We start from the raw sequence: 16,496 nt of genomic DNA on the forward strand, positions 1-16,496 counted from the left end.
GTGTGAGTGTGTGTGTGAATGGGTGAATGGAGAAGCATCAATTGTACAGCACTTTGGATAAAGGCGCTATATAAATGCCTGCCATTTACCATTTACCACATCACCTTCTCCCAAGCCTTCTCTGGATCATCCAGGTGTTCTTTGGCAAACTTCAGACGGGCCTGTACATGTGCCTTCTTCAGCAGAGGAACCTTGTTCTAACAAGCTCCTCCTGTGTAGTACTGGGCTGATCCCTGACCTTTGTCATGATCATTGATATCCCACGAGGCGAGATCTTCCGTGGAGCCCCAGACCGAGGGAGATTGGCGGTGACTTTGTGTTTCTTCCATTTTCTAATAATTGCTCCAACAGTTGTGAACTTCTCACCAAGCTGCTTGCTTATTTTCTTGTAGCTCATCTCTCTCTCTCCTGAAAGGTCCGGGAGTCTCCAGGGATTTGTCACCTGTCCTCCCCGCGGGTCTGTGAACTTGTGGTAAATATTGTTCCAGCCTGGGTAGCCCTGGGGTGAGGTAGCTACTATAACAGAAAAAAAGCCTATCCACAACATTATAATATTCCCTAAATTAAACCGTTTAATTCAACAGATTGAATTTTATATTTATTAGTTACCAACCTCTAGGCTACCCAGGGGCCTGTCTACTGGTGGACTGGGGTGGGAGTAAGCCATGCCCACTCAAAGGAATCATCTGCCCATCCCCCCAACACTTCTCCACCCACGACAGTACGGTACAGACAGGAAGCAGTAAGTTCCACAAGAGCCAGCTATTTCAGTTCCAATCCTGTCACATATTTTTACTCCAGCCCTCCAGTCAATGAATACAAACTAGGGGTGTAAACGTTTAAATGGTTAATAGAAGCTGAGTAGAAAACGTTTACAAAAAGACACACTGCTGTCTTTTGTCTTTATCTCCCTTCTGTCTGAATGTTTTCACCAATTGTGCAGAGTAGAAAACGAAAAAGTGGTGCTAGCAAAAAAAAAAAAAAGGGGGGTTTGTACGAGGGAACCCACAGCTTTAGTTGGCTATCATTCAGCTTCCAAAACTTTTGTATTGATATTGGCAATATAGCCTACTGGAAGTGTGTGCTTTCCCATTTCCCCTGTTCTAGTGCAACCTTCACTTTGCCTTTTTACAGCTCCATCATGGCCAAAGACAAAAGAAGCCCAAGCAAGTGCTGGGCAAGGCAATCACTGGCTTTGTTAAAAATAGCAATGTGTTGGTTTACTGCTGAAATGTATGTTGTTCACATTCTCAGTGAAATATGATGTGGTTCTATATGCTTATTTAGGCCGATTGCATGATCTATTATGTAGTTGTATACGCTTATGTTATGTAGAGATGAGAGAGAATATCTCAACCAATTTTAGACTTGATTGAACAGTTATTGTGTGAATAAATTAGAATTAAATGATAATAATATAATCAAAGTACATTTTTTAATATATTGAGGGTCACTTACTTCATCATCCAGCTCCACAGACAGCAATAGGTCAGTCAGTCTCAGATGTGCAGCAACCTCTATCCTCAGATGCAACATCTCATAAGATGATGTATGCCTATAGACACAGGCAGCACAGCCAGTAAAATCTGCTAATCATATTGGGCCTAGACATACAGGCATTGCTCCCTGATCCTGTTCATTCTATTCTATTGTAGCCTACTGAAGATCTAAACCAACATTTGCTCACAAAGTGTTCCTCTCTAGTTCCTCTCTAGTTCCTCTCTAGTTCCTCTCTAGTTCCTCTCTAAATTATCATCATACAATCTAAATCTAAATATTCAGTTCAATTATATTTTTCTTTTTCACAGGGTAATGGCCATGGACCCCCCTACAAGAATTGGATGCTGTAATTGTATTCCTTGTTTACATATGCCTTTTACATACATTTTGTTGTTTCCCACCCAAATAATCCAAATGCCCACCCAAAGATGACATCCTAGTAACACCTCTGAGGCTACCTATCTCGTGTGGTTGTTTCATGCCAGTTAGTTAGGTAGTGCACACTGGAAACCTTGGTGAACATATGAATGGGAACCGACTCATTTGACAACGGTTTTTGACATTGTGTAAATAAAAAAGGAGTAGTTCATTGAGTAATAAAAAGTAGAAATAAATAAATAAATAAATAAATAAATAAATAAATAAATAAATAAATAAACCGTACTTTGGAGATGTAGCAACAAAATAATATCTCATGACATGGTAGACTATACCTTGCGTTGCCCCGCCTACAGCTTACATGCGCCCCTCCTTGCAGGCAACCACACAGACACACATAAACACATAGGGGATGGCAGTGAAAACTGAAAAGGGCTATCAATAACGGGCAGTGCTGAAATCACGCTAAGAGCTGTCGCTGTGGTTCATCGGTACATGGAGTAAAGACATGCATTAACTGCATGCCGTCTATAGAGGTGGGCGAAATACTAAGGCTGCATCTTCTGTTTCCGAAAATAATGAAGGCGGGCGAATTTTGCAGGTAATTCATTGTTTGCTTCCCGCATAACTTGCACGCGGATCGCTTTAGAAACTATTGTGATGCCGCTTAGATGGATTGGTTAGCTCGCTACTTAGCTAGATAGCGGACGGTGGAGTCTTCGGGACTGTTACCCAGATGTTGAATCCTCATGTTGCAATTAACGCCACTGATGTGTGTGTGTGTGTGTGTGTGTGTGTGTGTGTGTGCGTGTGTAAACGACTACTTAGACGATGAGCACCCGTAAAATACAGAATGTGATGTAATCTTCAAAGTAAATGAAAAACAAAGGTCAGTCGCTTATTAGACTGTTTGGTTAAATGCAATGAGCATAACCTAATTTTAGAGAAAACCAGTAGCCTATTGCAACTGTGATAAATGGGAAGCTTGGTTCAGACCCTATTAACACATTAACAACAGCATATAACATAGCCTGTGTGTAGGAGAATTTGCTATCCCATATCGCGAATGGCCGCAAGTTACATTGTAAAGGCAGCAGCCAGCTTTCTTTAAATTGGGTACTCAAGCAGGAGTATAACTCAAACGGTGTCGATAATGATGTCCGCACTAGTTTTGGAGCACTACGGGTCGCATCACGAACTGAAAGCTAGGGATAAATATTATTTCGTAAAACACCTAAGCTGTCTCATTTTTTAAATATATATAAAACATTCTCCAACACCTCAGGGCCTCACAAGTAATTTGTGAATAATTTGGTGTAATTTACAGCAAAACACATTAGATAATTGCGGGCTATTTCTTTGATGAATAAGATGGATTTTTTTTATTTTTTGGAATTAACGTGCGTTACTATGAAGTGGACAATACCTTGTACTATGAAATTAATTATGGAAAAGAATATGATTCAAATAAATATTTGGTAGTGAACCCCTGGTTATCCTACATGTGTAATTGTCCATGCAAAGCTACCGCCAAGTCGCTGGCACCTTTCAGGGCTGATTTACAAATTATAGGTACACCAAGTGTTGCTTAATAAACCAAGACTACATTAAGTAGCCTTGGTTCATTTGATACATTTTCTTTTTCAATCATAAGAGGTCAGTGTTATGTTATTAATTATGGGTGACATACAGCCAGGTCTATAATTATTGGCACCCTTCATAAATATGCACAAAAAAGTACTGTAAAAGATAATACATATACATGTCGACATATGCTTTATTTCCCAACATGAAGTAGTGTGCTTTATATATGATTCAATGGAATCAAGCAACATCTTACATTTTAAAATAAAACATGTACAATTGTACATGTACATGTACATGTACAGACGCTAATACTTCTGTGTCTGTATCTATGGATGTCCATTCATATTTATGAACAACTCTGCCTGATGCTGCCTGTCTTCTGCTGTGGTGCCTCATGGACATATTTACCCCTTAACTACCCCTTAATATCATTGTTCTATGCCTCCAGTAACCCTGATGCTTACAGAAATTGTCATCCACAGATTAGCTGGCAGCTTTAATTGATTGCCATTGAACTTGCCTGGCTTGGTAGAATGTCACAAGCTTTGAACTTGCACAGTGAAGAAGCCATAGCCAAAACGTATGTGCAAGATGTCTATTTTGTGTTTTTTAATTTTATTTTGTGCTTTTCCTCAAGTGAGCATCAAATCGATATAAATTAATACTTTCTTTTTACAAAGACTGTACAGGGAGTGGGAGGTAATGTATAAAACTGATTGTGGTCTTCAGTGTTGGCTACACACCTGACATATCCTCAAGTAGCAGGACTGATCATGTGATCAAACTCTGGAAAATAATGTGGTTAGCCACCGTGCCCCCACAAACAAAAAAACACAGACATATAGACAGACACATGCAGAAACATTTCAGGTATGACTTTCAATGGCTAGAACTGTAAAAAAAAAAAAGGTAGTGAGGCTGTGTCCAGTTGCACGGATACACACAACTGGTATCAGTGACACACGGCAGTATTCCAGCAGTCCAAGAGGAGAAGAGAATGTTTACTTTCACCAGGGCTTTCATGTAAAAGAGTCACACTTAAACATGCCTCAAAAAGGCAGTCCGGCCCACGACCTGACAGACACAGCGTATGTTCAGCTAATTAGCTGAAATCCTGTTAGCCACTTGGTGTGACAGAAGGTTTGTGGTAATTAGGTCAGTGCTTCAATCTGTGTGGCACTGTGCAGCAGAAAAAGACAAGAAAAGAGTTATCTGATTATGACTTTCTGAACCTGTGTCTGTGGCTATTTACAATTTATAATTTGTGCATGCCGAAAAGCCTTCTACTTTCAGCTACAACAGCAGTGCACTAACTCAGGGGAAGGAGGGATTACCATGTTAACATGGGCGTCCACACTTGCAGGCCATGTTAAGTTTCCAAGCACAGTGACATAACCCTCATTAAATGTGCTCACAAACTCCCAGCTCCGTTTGACCTTTTGTTTTATTGTCGTTGTTGTGGGGGTTGACTTAAGTGCCCCTATAGTGCTAGAAGGTTTCACGCTTGCCAGACTTGGTAAGACAGCCTGTATCCTCAATCTGTATGCTACTGAAGTGTTCCGTTTTTGAAAGACCTTGCTCCTGGGAGGGATCCATTTAAGGCATTCAGCACTCTATTATCCTGAGTTAAAAAGGATGTCATTGAAATGGGGGTCCGCTATGTTATTTACTGGAGAACGATTTGCCATGAAGGTCAAACTGGTGCTTTGCCAGGTATTTCAGAGAGAGAGAGAGAGAGAGAGAGAGAGAGAGAGAGAGAGAGAGAGAGAGAGATAATTCCCATGAAGCTTTTTATTTATTCAACGGAGGGAAGAATATTACTTCATAAAAAATGTTGTACTGTGCAGTCCATAAGTATTTGGACAGTAGTACAGTTTATGTTCTTTTGATTCTGTACTCTGGTACATTGGATTTGAAATTATTTGAAACAATGATTATGACGTTAAAGTGCGGACTGTTCCTTTAATTTGTTAAATCGCTTCCTGAGTGCAGGTATAAGAAAGCGTTTAGTATCTAGTCTTGATTTTTAGGAATGTTATTGGCATTTAATAATAATAATAACCATGTAATGCCTTGTAGGTAATTAATAAAATGTTTAAATTGATTCAAAATTTCACTGGCAGCCAGTGCAGGGGCTCGTATTGGGGTAATGTGTGACGTATGCTTCCTCCTGCTGTCATCCGGCCATGCTGCTCACATAAGGACCAGCCTTATAACAGTCAAGATGAGGCTGTGAAGTAAGAACAATGCCGTAAGAGCCTAAACAATATGCTTACCAAAATAAAATGTTTGGAACCGTTATGAGATGGCGGTTTTCATGTCCATCAGCTAACGCCAGTTGGTTGATGTCCTTGTTGACGAACGTTATGATATTTCTCCTGCTGAATTCAGCATAATTGCGTACTAACTACCTTGGTGTGTCCATCTTTACAGGCTTCCAGTGTGTGCATTCCCTTATAGTACTTGGTGACTTGTATACCAACTTCACTGTCACCATGGAATTATTTTCTCTTTTTGCACACGAGGCTAACTTATCAGAACATTTGGCCCCTCTTAGTCTTGAGCTTTGACATTCTCAGTAAATATGTGTCATTGATGAACATGCTCAGGCTGACCGGGGAGTGAGTGAGCCAGGGCAGTTATGCTGGGCAGATCTAGATCTATATAAAAAACAGGTCTAGACCTGAGTCTCTGCCATCATAGCTATCACCAAGTGAACTGAGGGAAAGCCTTCTACTATATTTTAGATAAAGCAGTGTTGGGACAGACATCCCAGTGAAGTAGCAGATTGTGATGCCGCAGAGCCTGTTTATCCTTTGAGAGGGGAGATGGAGTGGTTGTAGCAGCAGTTGTTGTGTGTGTAACCTGTTAGCCAATCTAGCTTGAGGTCAATTTTTTTTAAGTTAGGCTTCCTGGGGCCTCTCCGCCTGCCTAGGAGAGCAGATTAAGGCAGGCTATCGTGGTTCACATGCTGGGCCATCTCGCAACTTAGAAATGCGGCTCATGAGATAAAAAAGTGGAGCCAGGACAGTTATGTAAAGCTGTGAGGTTTTCTGTGTGACCAGTAGGCCAGGAGAGGCTGAAGGCAACTTTTCTTAATGCAAATAGAGAGAAAAAACATCACACTCATGTGGATGCACTGCTGTGGACAATCTTTGTCTGGTGTCACATATTTCTGTTTCTGTGTCTGTGAGATTTATGCTTGGTTTTTTTATGCCGCAGTGGTGCTTTCGTGTGGACTGGTAATATAATCTGTTATCAGGTGGATTATGAATGTTTTATGAAAAGAAATGAAAGTAATTTGCTCTCTCTAGACTGGACACCTGCCATGAAATGTACTCTTGCCATTGACCTTTAAAGGTAAGAATCACACAAAGCTGTATCTTTAGTCACTGTAATGGAATGATTTGTAGAGATGGAGAAAGACACAGCAGGTCATTGTTAATTTATTTGGCGCTAATATTTTTCTATCGATTTCGCCTCTCGGCAGTATAAACGGAGATCATATCTAAGATGATGAGTTTTAGCTTTCTAATTTCAAATGGCTCGTATGTTTCCCTCTTATTAACTTTGAAGGGTTCACACTGGCTGTAATGACCTTGCTCTCCAGGAAGCTGATTAAATTGGAGCTTGGACAAATATTGTTACAAAATCTTTTTGTCTCAAAGGCATACTTACACACGACTATCACCACAATATACACTTTTGTTATTAAAAATAGGACAGACAAAAGGTGAATAACTGTAAACATAAAGGATTTTCTGATTGCTGAAGAAAGAAAACTCTGTGAGTTGCAAAATCACTGATAATTCGGCATCAGTTTGATTCCTATGTGTCAAAAGAGATCCATACATTGCTCATTTTCTTTGTTTGTTTGAAAGTCACTCATGCTAAATTTTACATGCCAATGAAAAGCTTTCATTGAGACTAATATTTATCTTATAATAATATTAGCTTTTATGGCACAGCAGAAGGCATCGGTAAGATAATGTATCAATAAAGCAAATAATAGGATGACCAAAGGGGAAGAACAACGTACAGTACAATGACCCCCAGATTGCTAAAGTACAAACACATGACTGCTGATACTCATATGTGCACATACTTTGTACTGTCTCTGACCATTGATTAAACTCAACACTCACTGCCCCAGTGAAAGAAACCCACAGTCCAGTTGGTATTCTTCTGCAGCAAGAGTGTCCTGGGCCCTGTGATGCTGGTATAGTATAAATTATTCTGAACCTATGCTGGGCTTGTAATGGTGGTATACACAGAGCCTTGGGCCTTTGGTGTGACACATTCATCTGTGTTTATACATGCACTCCAGTGATGGCTCTCTTTTTTTTCTTTCATAGCCAAACTTGTCAGTCTCGTGAATGTATGATACTTACTGGGTTGATATTCTGGTTATAAACCACCCAGCTTTTCCTAATGGTGAGTTAATTCTGAAGAATCAAATCATTCTGTAGGTATGGCTTGCAATTGGAGGCAGCAAGTCAACCCTTATATTCTCTTGCGGTGCATCAGTGAATAGGTCAACCACTGAACAATGAAAGCGGACTAAAATCTTTCATATCGAGTGAAACTTTTTTTAGTGGAAACAAATATCATAAAGTGTTTTTGTTCAATTACCCATGGACTAAATGGACTAATTTGCTCTAAACATCATTGCTGGATTACTCCTGAGTACTGTGAAATGCAGACACAAACTAGAATCAGCTCTGTTCTACGGATAGATCTTGTTTGAGATTGTATGTTTCCTGTGTATACAGTGGATTTGCTGTGCTTGTAGTTTGAAGTACCTTTATGCCTGAGACTCCTTACCTGGAAACTTCCAAGAGACAAGCTCGAAATAAGAGACGGTGGAACAGGGAAATGCACTCTGCTTAATGTGTGACTTTCAATGTCAAACAATGTCTTTCTCAGAGTCCAAAAAAAAGGTCTCGTATTAAACAGAGTGCATTTCTTTAATTTCTTTAATTTGGTAGAAATATGGTTTTTTTTTTTATTAATTGATACAGACATATTTAAGGTACCAAATATCCAACTGATTATGTAGTTACAACCTTTTGAGATATTGACACATTTATAGTGAAATGGGTTAATATACTTGCAGAAATGTGTTTGATCTTTGCTCCCCCATATGTTTTAAAAGATCAAATGATGAAAGGGGTGGAGTGACACGCCCCTCCGAGATGGTGCCCTAAGGTTTTTCTGACACTTTACTGCGCTCTAAACAAACAAGCCACTGCAAGTTACTTCATTCTTCTGGAGTGAAGAATAAAACTACAGATAATTAATTATGTTTTAACCTGTCCATACAAGCAAGATGAGACTGGGCTCAGTGTACGCCAGTAAGGGAACCCTTCAGATTTCAGGCTCCCCATGTCTGTAGGACAAGGTGATGAACAATCTTCCGGTCCCGTTATCTCATTCTCTCTTGTTTTTTCAAGTCTGTTTGTTCCTGCAGAGACTCTGCCCCCCCCAGAGTTTGGGCACAGCCCAGACATGCTGTGACAGCCATCTGTGTGAGACGACATTCGGTCAGAGAGATCAGCTTCTGACCTGGAGTAACCTCACACCTTCTCCCTCACTGAAGGCATCGCCTTCTCACGATCTGCAATGTGCACATTGTTCACAGAAGTTATTTTATCATAAGGTATGTAGCGGCCTGTAGGGTAGTGTTTAAGGTACATGACTGGGACCCGCAAGGCCGGTGGTTCGATCCCCGGTGTAGCCATAATAAGATCCACACAGCCATTGGGCCCTTGAGCAAGGCCCTTAACCCTGTATTGCTCCAGGCTCCTGCATTAGTCTAATCAACTGTACGTCGCTCTGGATAAGCGTGCAGATAAGAGTGTCTGCCAAATGCCATTAATGTAATGTAATGTAATGAGGTCTGAGAATTAAGTGTTTTACTTACCTTTTTTTTTTTGCTCAGACTTTTTTGACTGATCTTATCTCTTTAAATCTGTGAATAGCTATTTGTTTTTATTTTTCTAAACGTAAAAAAGTTCTAAACGTAAAAAAGTTCCAGAGGAGGCAGAAGGATTGCATGAATTATTTGTGGCTCCCTCCTCAGATGTCCACAGACACGATCTGTGCTTGGAGAAGAGGGATCCCTTAATTTCCCCCTGGTTAGAGTGCTTTGAGATCATGCCCCTGTCTGTGTCCTCCTGCCCACTCTTACTTTCCATCTGCAGTTTTGCTCATAAGGCTTTTTTGAAAACAGTGTCTTTTACATTAGTATTTGGCAGCCATCTTTCGCCCTGCGGTGACAGTTTGAAGGATGTTTCTGGTCATGTTACTGGTGTGGATATAGCTTTTTAAAGTCGCCACTGGGAAGGGTGAGGACGAGGTCAGGCGGCAAAGGACAACGGACCAAAACAGATTGGGGGATATCCTTCTCTCCTTGCGGCACCTCTCTAACGTCTCTCTCTGTCTCCCTCTATGTGTGTGCAGTTTTTCCTGGGTTTTGTCCATTTTTTTGTTGTTATTTTCTGTAGCTCAGTTTGACTTGTGTTTCTTTGTTTTGTGAGTTCTCCCCTGCTGGAATAAGTACCCACAGTGCTCGTGCACCTCCAAATTGGCTTTAGCTCTGCGGACACATGACAAACCCGTCATAAACAACCACTTCCGGGGCGCTGCACTGTGGCGACCTGCGGTGTTTTTCATGTTGGCGTGTTGTCATCTTTTGTCGTCCTTCGTGTATTTTATGCACTTTTACTGCAGTTTTTACGACTCAACCTACCTTGCGAGAGAAAGGCGACCCTTTTGTTAACAAAATGTTTAAGTTTGATCTCTGTTGAAAAAAAAGAATGCCTCAGTTGTCAATTTTTCTGAAAGAAGACAGCTGTGCTAAATGAGTTTACCTCAATTACTCTATTGCTAATGCAACCTAGTGTTGTGGCATTAGTACTACATCATTAAATTTTCCCCCCTTAAGGGCATTGTTACGCTAGCCTGTTGCAGTCACTGACCAATTATGCATTTATTGCTTATGAATTAATGTTTTTTAGAAGTCACTTCTCTGTATTTTCTTCCTTTTTGATTGTCCTTGAGTGTTGCTTCATTTCGCCATCTTGTTGTTTTATGTGCAGTTGCGGGCACTTGTTCCTCCTGCTGCACCACCAATTCTTGATCTTGATTCTTGTGTCTTCTTAAAGGGCCAATTCACCCAAAAATTAAAATTAAAGTGTGTTACGTTATTTTCAGATTTTAACTTTTCGGATACAGTTCACCGTGATATAATGGAGCTCTCTAGCTTTAATCTTTTATGCTCATCAATGTGCTGGCAATTTACATTAGAAAAACTCAACAGGAGCATCTCTTTCCAAGTATACACATACACACAAATAAGACAATATATTTATGCACAATATAGGCAATATAGAAGGAAAAAACTGCACACAAATTCACGCAAAACAACAAATTAACCAAACGACCACCTGGAGTTAAAAGCAAGATTAGTTTTTAGGTGAGATTTAAAATATGAATGGTGGGGACAGATAACCCTTGCTGGTCTCCAGTGTGGATATTATTGCAGTTGTGCCTCATTTCCTGGTTCCAGTTCTGTCATAGTTATGTTTCTCTTTTGTTCTTTTGCTTGATTGTTTTTCAGATGGTTTGCAGTGCCTTTGATGGGTTCTAGTTGGAGCAATTCCCTAGCCGTGGGTCTTGTTTGTGAAGAGTTGACATGTCTAAACCCATATTCATTGCTGTAGATGCCAAAATCGGCTAAGGCAAAAGCTGTTCCATTAGCATTACATTCAAACACTTGTGAAAGGCCATGTCGAGTTGTTGCTCACATATTTGTATTATGATCTGGCTCTTTATGTTATTTACTTTCTTTACTTCTATGATGTTTTAATAGTACTCAGCTAGAATGAGGTAGTCCTCTGAATTCAAATCACATTATGTCTGATCCTAACTTCTGCCAAGGTTTCTCTGGAATATCATGATCCCTCATAGACTCCTTGCGATTGTGTATTCTGTACGTTGCATGTAGTGCATCTTGAAATGAGAAATGTGATTTGAGCTGTTGTTCCTGGCCAGAACATTCGGTATCTTACATCCCACCTCTCCCGGAAGGTCCAGGATTCTCCTGGAAGTTCTGGGAGTCTCCGAGAATTCAGCACCTGCTCTCTGATAACTGCAAGCAAGCATAAATTGTTGCCATTTATAATTGTACCACAAATCAGCATTGTGGACCAAAGGCAAAGTAAAGTTTAGAAAAGCACATTATCCAGTTGCGAATTGACGGACAATCACAATCACAATCATCTTTCATTATAATTGCACCAATTGCTCAACTGGAAGCATCAACACTCAGTTTAACTGAGTGTCTTGCAACTATAGTATTTCAGCATGGGTGTTTGTGTGACCATCATGTGGAGTTGTTGCAACATTTAATTTAAATTTTATGCCTATTCTACAAACTTTTCTTGGAGAGTTCTAAGGGCTTAGCTGCTCTCTGATAATTAATCTGTAGTGGTTCGTGTTGCCATCTCTTCCCCTGGAGACCCAAGTTCGAACCCAAGTTTGATCAACAAAATTAATCAAACAACGGCTTGTTGTATTTCAGTATCTTCAGGGACAGCTAATGTTGCTAGTATTCATGCTATGCAAATACAATTAGTTAGAATCCACAAAATGACTTATACCAAAGTGAAATATCCCTGCAAGGTTAAAAAGTGGCTGAAACCACTGTGATACTGAAGATAATGGTGTCCTGCAGTTACTAAGTGACGTACAACAGTGAGGAGACACAAGTAGTCAGTTGAAAGGAGTTTTAATATTTAAAAAAAACTCCCTGGGTGGGGAGGTGCCTGACTTGCGATTTGTGACCTTTGACCTCTGCTGGCGTCATGAAGTAAGCGGCTCACTTCCCAGTGACCCACATTGTACAGCTTTGACGTTTAATCTCCTTAAAGGTGTGTAGGCTCAGTCAAATGGGCGAGGAATTACTGTAAATGTCTGGTTGAACACACTCAGCAGAAATATAGGCTGTTTATTAAAGAGCTTTGACACCTCCATGACTTGTTCCCCTGTATTTAATGTGAACACTGCTCTGATCAGAATGGGGCTCTGCAAGCTTCCATAATGACACTCTAAAGAAAATTCTGGATGTGGATGGATAATCAAGGGTGGAGTCTATTGCTTTTTCTTGTACTTTACTACTTTTGCTTTCATACTGCCTCTTGGCCTCTTTCTCTGTCACAACTTTTGTTCTCTCTCTTATTGTCTTTTTGTCCTTAGGGGGTTGAGATGTTGAAGTTCGTTCTTAAAACATACAGAAAAATATCCTGAAAACTCCTTGAAGTAACTGTCAGTTTGCATTTTTGAGGGCTTTTTTAGTGGTCTGTTTGTGCCTGTGTGTGAGCGTGTGTGCCTGTGCACACACTCCCTTCTTTATCGGTGTTCTTACTCAGCTAACAATTTTAGGTACTTTGGATGTTTTCTGAAGGTTTGTTTTAGTTCCCAGAACATTCAATTTGTCAAGATTTCTGGGAGTTCTTAGAATGTTTTTATGTAACTTTACTTAATGTTCTCACAGCATTGAACTAACGTCATGAAACTTCTTGTACATTACCCGAACATTTCCTGTTATTTTTGGAGCAACTGGGGAACGTTCTGCGAGCAACAGTCTGAAAACGTGAAGCAAAATGTTGTTAAATCAGAACGTTGCATGAACATTATCTGGGGGCCATTATGTGAGCAATATTCTAAAAACACAATGAAGTAAAACATCCTTCCAGGAACGTTATTTTTGTAACGTTACATTGGAACCTTCTTAGAACCTATAGAAAATAGTACTGAATGTTCTCATAACATCATAACGTTCCCTGTTAGCTGAGTGAGAAGGTTCCTGAGTCTGACTCTTCTCTGGGCTTTGAACAGCTGGGATGTGTGTGTGCCTCAAGTCTGGAGAACCTTTTGTCTGGACACCCGGGATCCAAACCCTTTGCCCATATCTTATCCATTCATGCATAATTTTTCTATATATTTATCCTCACAGGACGACAGTTTTGGCTCAGTGTGCGGTTTCTCAGAATCGGTACAATGTCCTGTTATGACCTCAATGTGTCAAGGGACCCAGCCACAGACATTCTGTAGAATCCCACTTGATCATTTGCCATGTGTCTCTTTCTTTGTTTAATGTGTAGTTGCCCACCATTTTCCTGCAATTCAGCTCTGACATTTTTTAGTCATTTCTTCCCACGTTAGCTCAATTTCTCTTATTCCCTCTGGAATACGTCCACTGGGAAGTGGCAGTGCAACATCCTGGCTGTATTTGGTGCTGTAGAAAAATCGACTGATTGCTTAACTGATTCCATGAAAGAGGCAGTGAAATCAGTCGGCCCCAGTGGAGCCTCAGCGTGCTGTGTTAAGCTATCAGGTTTGTGTCATTGGGCTCAATTGTCTCGATTACTCTTCCCTGCTGCCCATTATGGCTTGTTTTGCCGTCTTGATTGGGGGAAATGGCTCTTCTGTGGTCTCTATGTATGTGGGAAGCCCTGTGCTCTGGGTCTGGTTAAAAAGCATGCAGAACCAGGATCCCAAGCTCCACCCCCCGTCCATAATCTACTCCTCACTGCATGGAGAATCCTCTGACTCTTTAGAACACACTGCATTTATTGGTAGTTTAGATACGTAAGTGTGCCGTACTGCCCTGCGTCCGCAGTTTTGATATAAAAAGGTTGACATAAAAAGGACATTTGAAGATGCAGAGTATTGAAAAATAATGTTGGTTATAAAATGAAAGTGATTGCATGTTGACTGCTTGGTCATGCAGGATTATGACTGGTTAGTAATCTCAGGCCATTTTGTTATTCTGGAGTAGAGACAGATGGGCACCCATTTATCAATGAACAATTTTTCATGCACATAGTTTATCAACGTTGTACCCCTTACGAATCCTGTATTTCCTGTATTTTTTACATATCATAAATCATTCAACTGTATGCTGTGCATTTGCATATTTTGAGGTTTTATATACTCCTTGTTCAACTTGTTTTATTCAGTTCAAACAAAGATATGTTCCTAAATGTGCAGTTAGCCTCTGAGCCCTAATACCTTTGGAAAAAAAAGATCAAGATCAAAATAGACATAGGCCTAATTGAGGTGAATCTGTAGCTAAAAGCAAGAACCTAAACAGGACACTTTTTCTGTGGCATCTGAAACTATCATTCATTCATTCATTATCCTAACCCACTTATCCTGAACAGGGTGTGTCCTGCTGTCTGTGTGTCTGTGCTTAATCTTCTTTTTTTTGTAGGTCCTTGCCGATATTTGTTAGCCAAATGGATTCAAAGAAGTAGGGGTATCAGCTGTGGTAAGTAATAAACGCATCCTGCCATTCCAGTTGTCAACACACAAGCACGCAGACCCACACATACAAATATTGTCCCTACACCAATGATTGAGAACCTCTAGTTGCATGGCTCGCAAGCCATACTTTGACAGAAATTGTATGGCTTGTAGTTAACCAAAAAAGAAAAAAGTAATAGAGCCTAATATAATATATATATTTTTTTACTTCAACAGAATAAATGTTCTTTGTCAATGTTTTGTTGTAGGCTACTGAACAACTTGTAACTCGTCAGCAGTGGTGAAGTGAGGATTTTAAACAAGTGAGGAAAAGCTGGATTGTAATTGGTTGACCTACATAATCTCCTGGTTAAAGGAGCACTGTCATGCTTGTTCATTATTAATATTTATTATTTTGAATAAGTGCTTAAATTATGTGTGTAGGACTTTTTAAAATCACTGTCAGTATAGCTGTTTCCTAAATATGGGGCAAAACTTCTCAGGGCAAACATGTCCAGTGACTTCACTGGATGTGTTTGGCTTGATTCTCCAGCCTGTGTTTCCCAGAAGGTAACGGGCGCTCAAACTCCACCTTTGAATGCAGAGAGGTTTATGGGCGGCCACCCTTCCAGGTGATCACATGACACTCCAGCGAAAAATACGGTAACGTTAGCATACAGTTAGCATAGCATATAGTTACACAAGTTTTTTTCAAACGAATGGCCGACGTTTTAAAACCGTATAAAAACATTTTAAAATTTAGTTAGCAAGGATCTAGCTATATTCTGTGGATGTGCACATGTATAACCATAATACTCTTCTGTCAAAATAATAAAATAGGAATTCAAAATAAGGGCAGAATTATTTATTTGGTGAGTAGCTGTGGAATAAGCAGAATAAACCACTCCAGTTCTGAGGAAATAAACCAGGAAATAAAGCAGGTAATGCCGAGTCAGTGCGAAAAACACGTGATGATGTAACCAACAAATCGACAATTAAATTTGTTTGCAACTAATTAGGTCATCGATTTTAGTCGACTACGTCGACTATTCGTTGCACCCCTAGTATACACACTGGAGATATTGCTGTTGTTTTAAACTCTGTCTCGAGTCGAGTTCCACGTACTATGGAACAGGTAAAACAAAAACGGTTTGACATAAAACTGGAGGCAAAGTTATAAAATTATAGGAGAGATGTTGTGGAATGTCTGGAATTACCAAGGAGGGCAACAGCAATATGTTTACACTGTCCTGTGCCAGTCTCGAAGAAGCTGAGGACGGAAAGAACCTGATCGTGTTCTGTAATTGGACAAGAACTGCGTGTTGAGTTCTGGCTGCAGTGCGTTGCACAAACCCAGAAGCAGTCAGAACCGACCTCACCAAAGAAATCGGCTTGTTCTTTGAATGTGCCAAACATTCTAATAAATCAATGTAAATGTAATGTAAAGAGAGGTGAATCATAACAGCGGATGTCTAACCTATGACTTGTACACCCTGTTTATAGCAAACTTTGTTTATGTTTTATGACATTCATATTCAACTCCAATTAAGCATGAATTCATCAGGATTACCCGAATGAAACATCACGCATTTTAATGTTGAATCCACTTATGTTTTTTTTATATGATATGAAGATCTGAGGCTTTATATAAACACAGCCTTCCATGGCTCTGAGTTTGAGACCACTGCATATCATATACGTAACAGTCACTGGCTAATTTT

General features: G+C 40.0%; 1 protein-coding gene across 1 annotated transcript in view; it reads left to right on the forward strand.

The window, feature by feature from the left end:
* Positions 1 to 2,291: 2,291 nt before the first annotated feature.
* The window catches only part of LOC133124692 (beta-galactoside alpha-2,6-sialyltransferase 2-like), a 37,080-nt gene continuing 22,875 nt past the window's right edge, over positions 2,292 to 16,496 (forward strand). The window contains exons 1-2 of the mRNA XM_061236104.1: positions 2,292 to 2,479; positions 14,744 to 14,800. The gene's annotated coding sequence lies outside the window, so the exon portion shown is untranslated. The remainder of the gene's footprint in view (positions 2,480 to 14,743; positions 14,801 to 16,496) is intronic.

Source organism: Conger conger, chromosome 3, assembly GCF_963514075.1.
Source record: "Conger conger chromosome 3, fConCon1.1, whole genome shotgun sequence".
Lineage (NCBI taxonomy): Eukaryota > Metazoa > Chordata > Actinopteri > Anguilliformes > Congridae > Conger > Conger conger.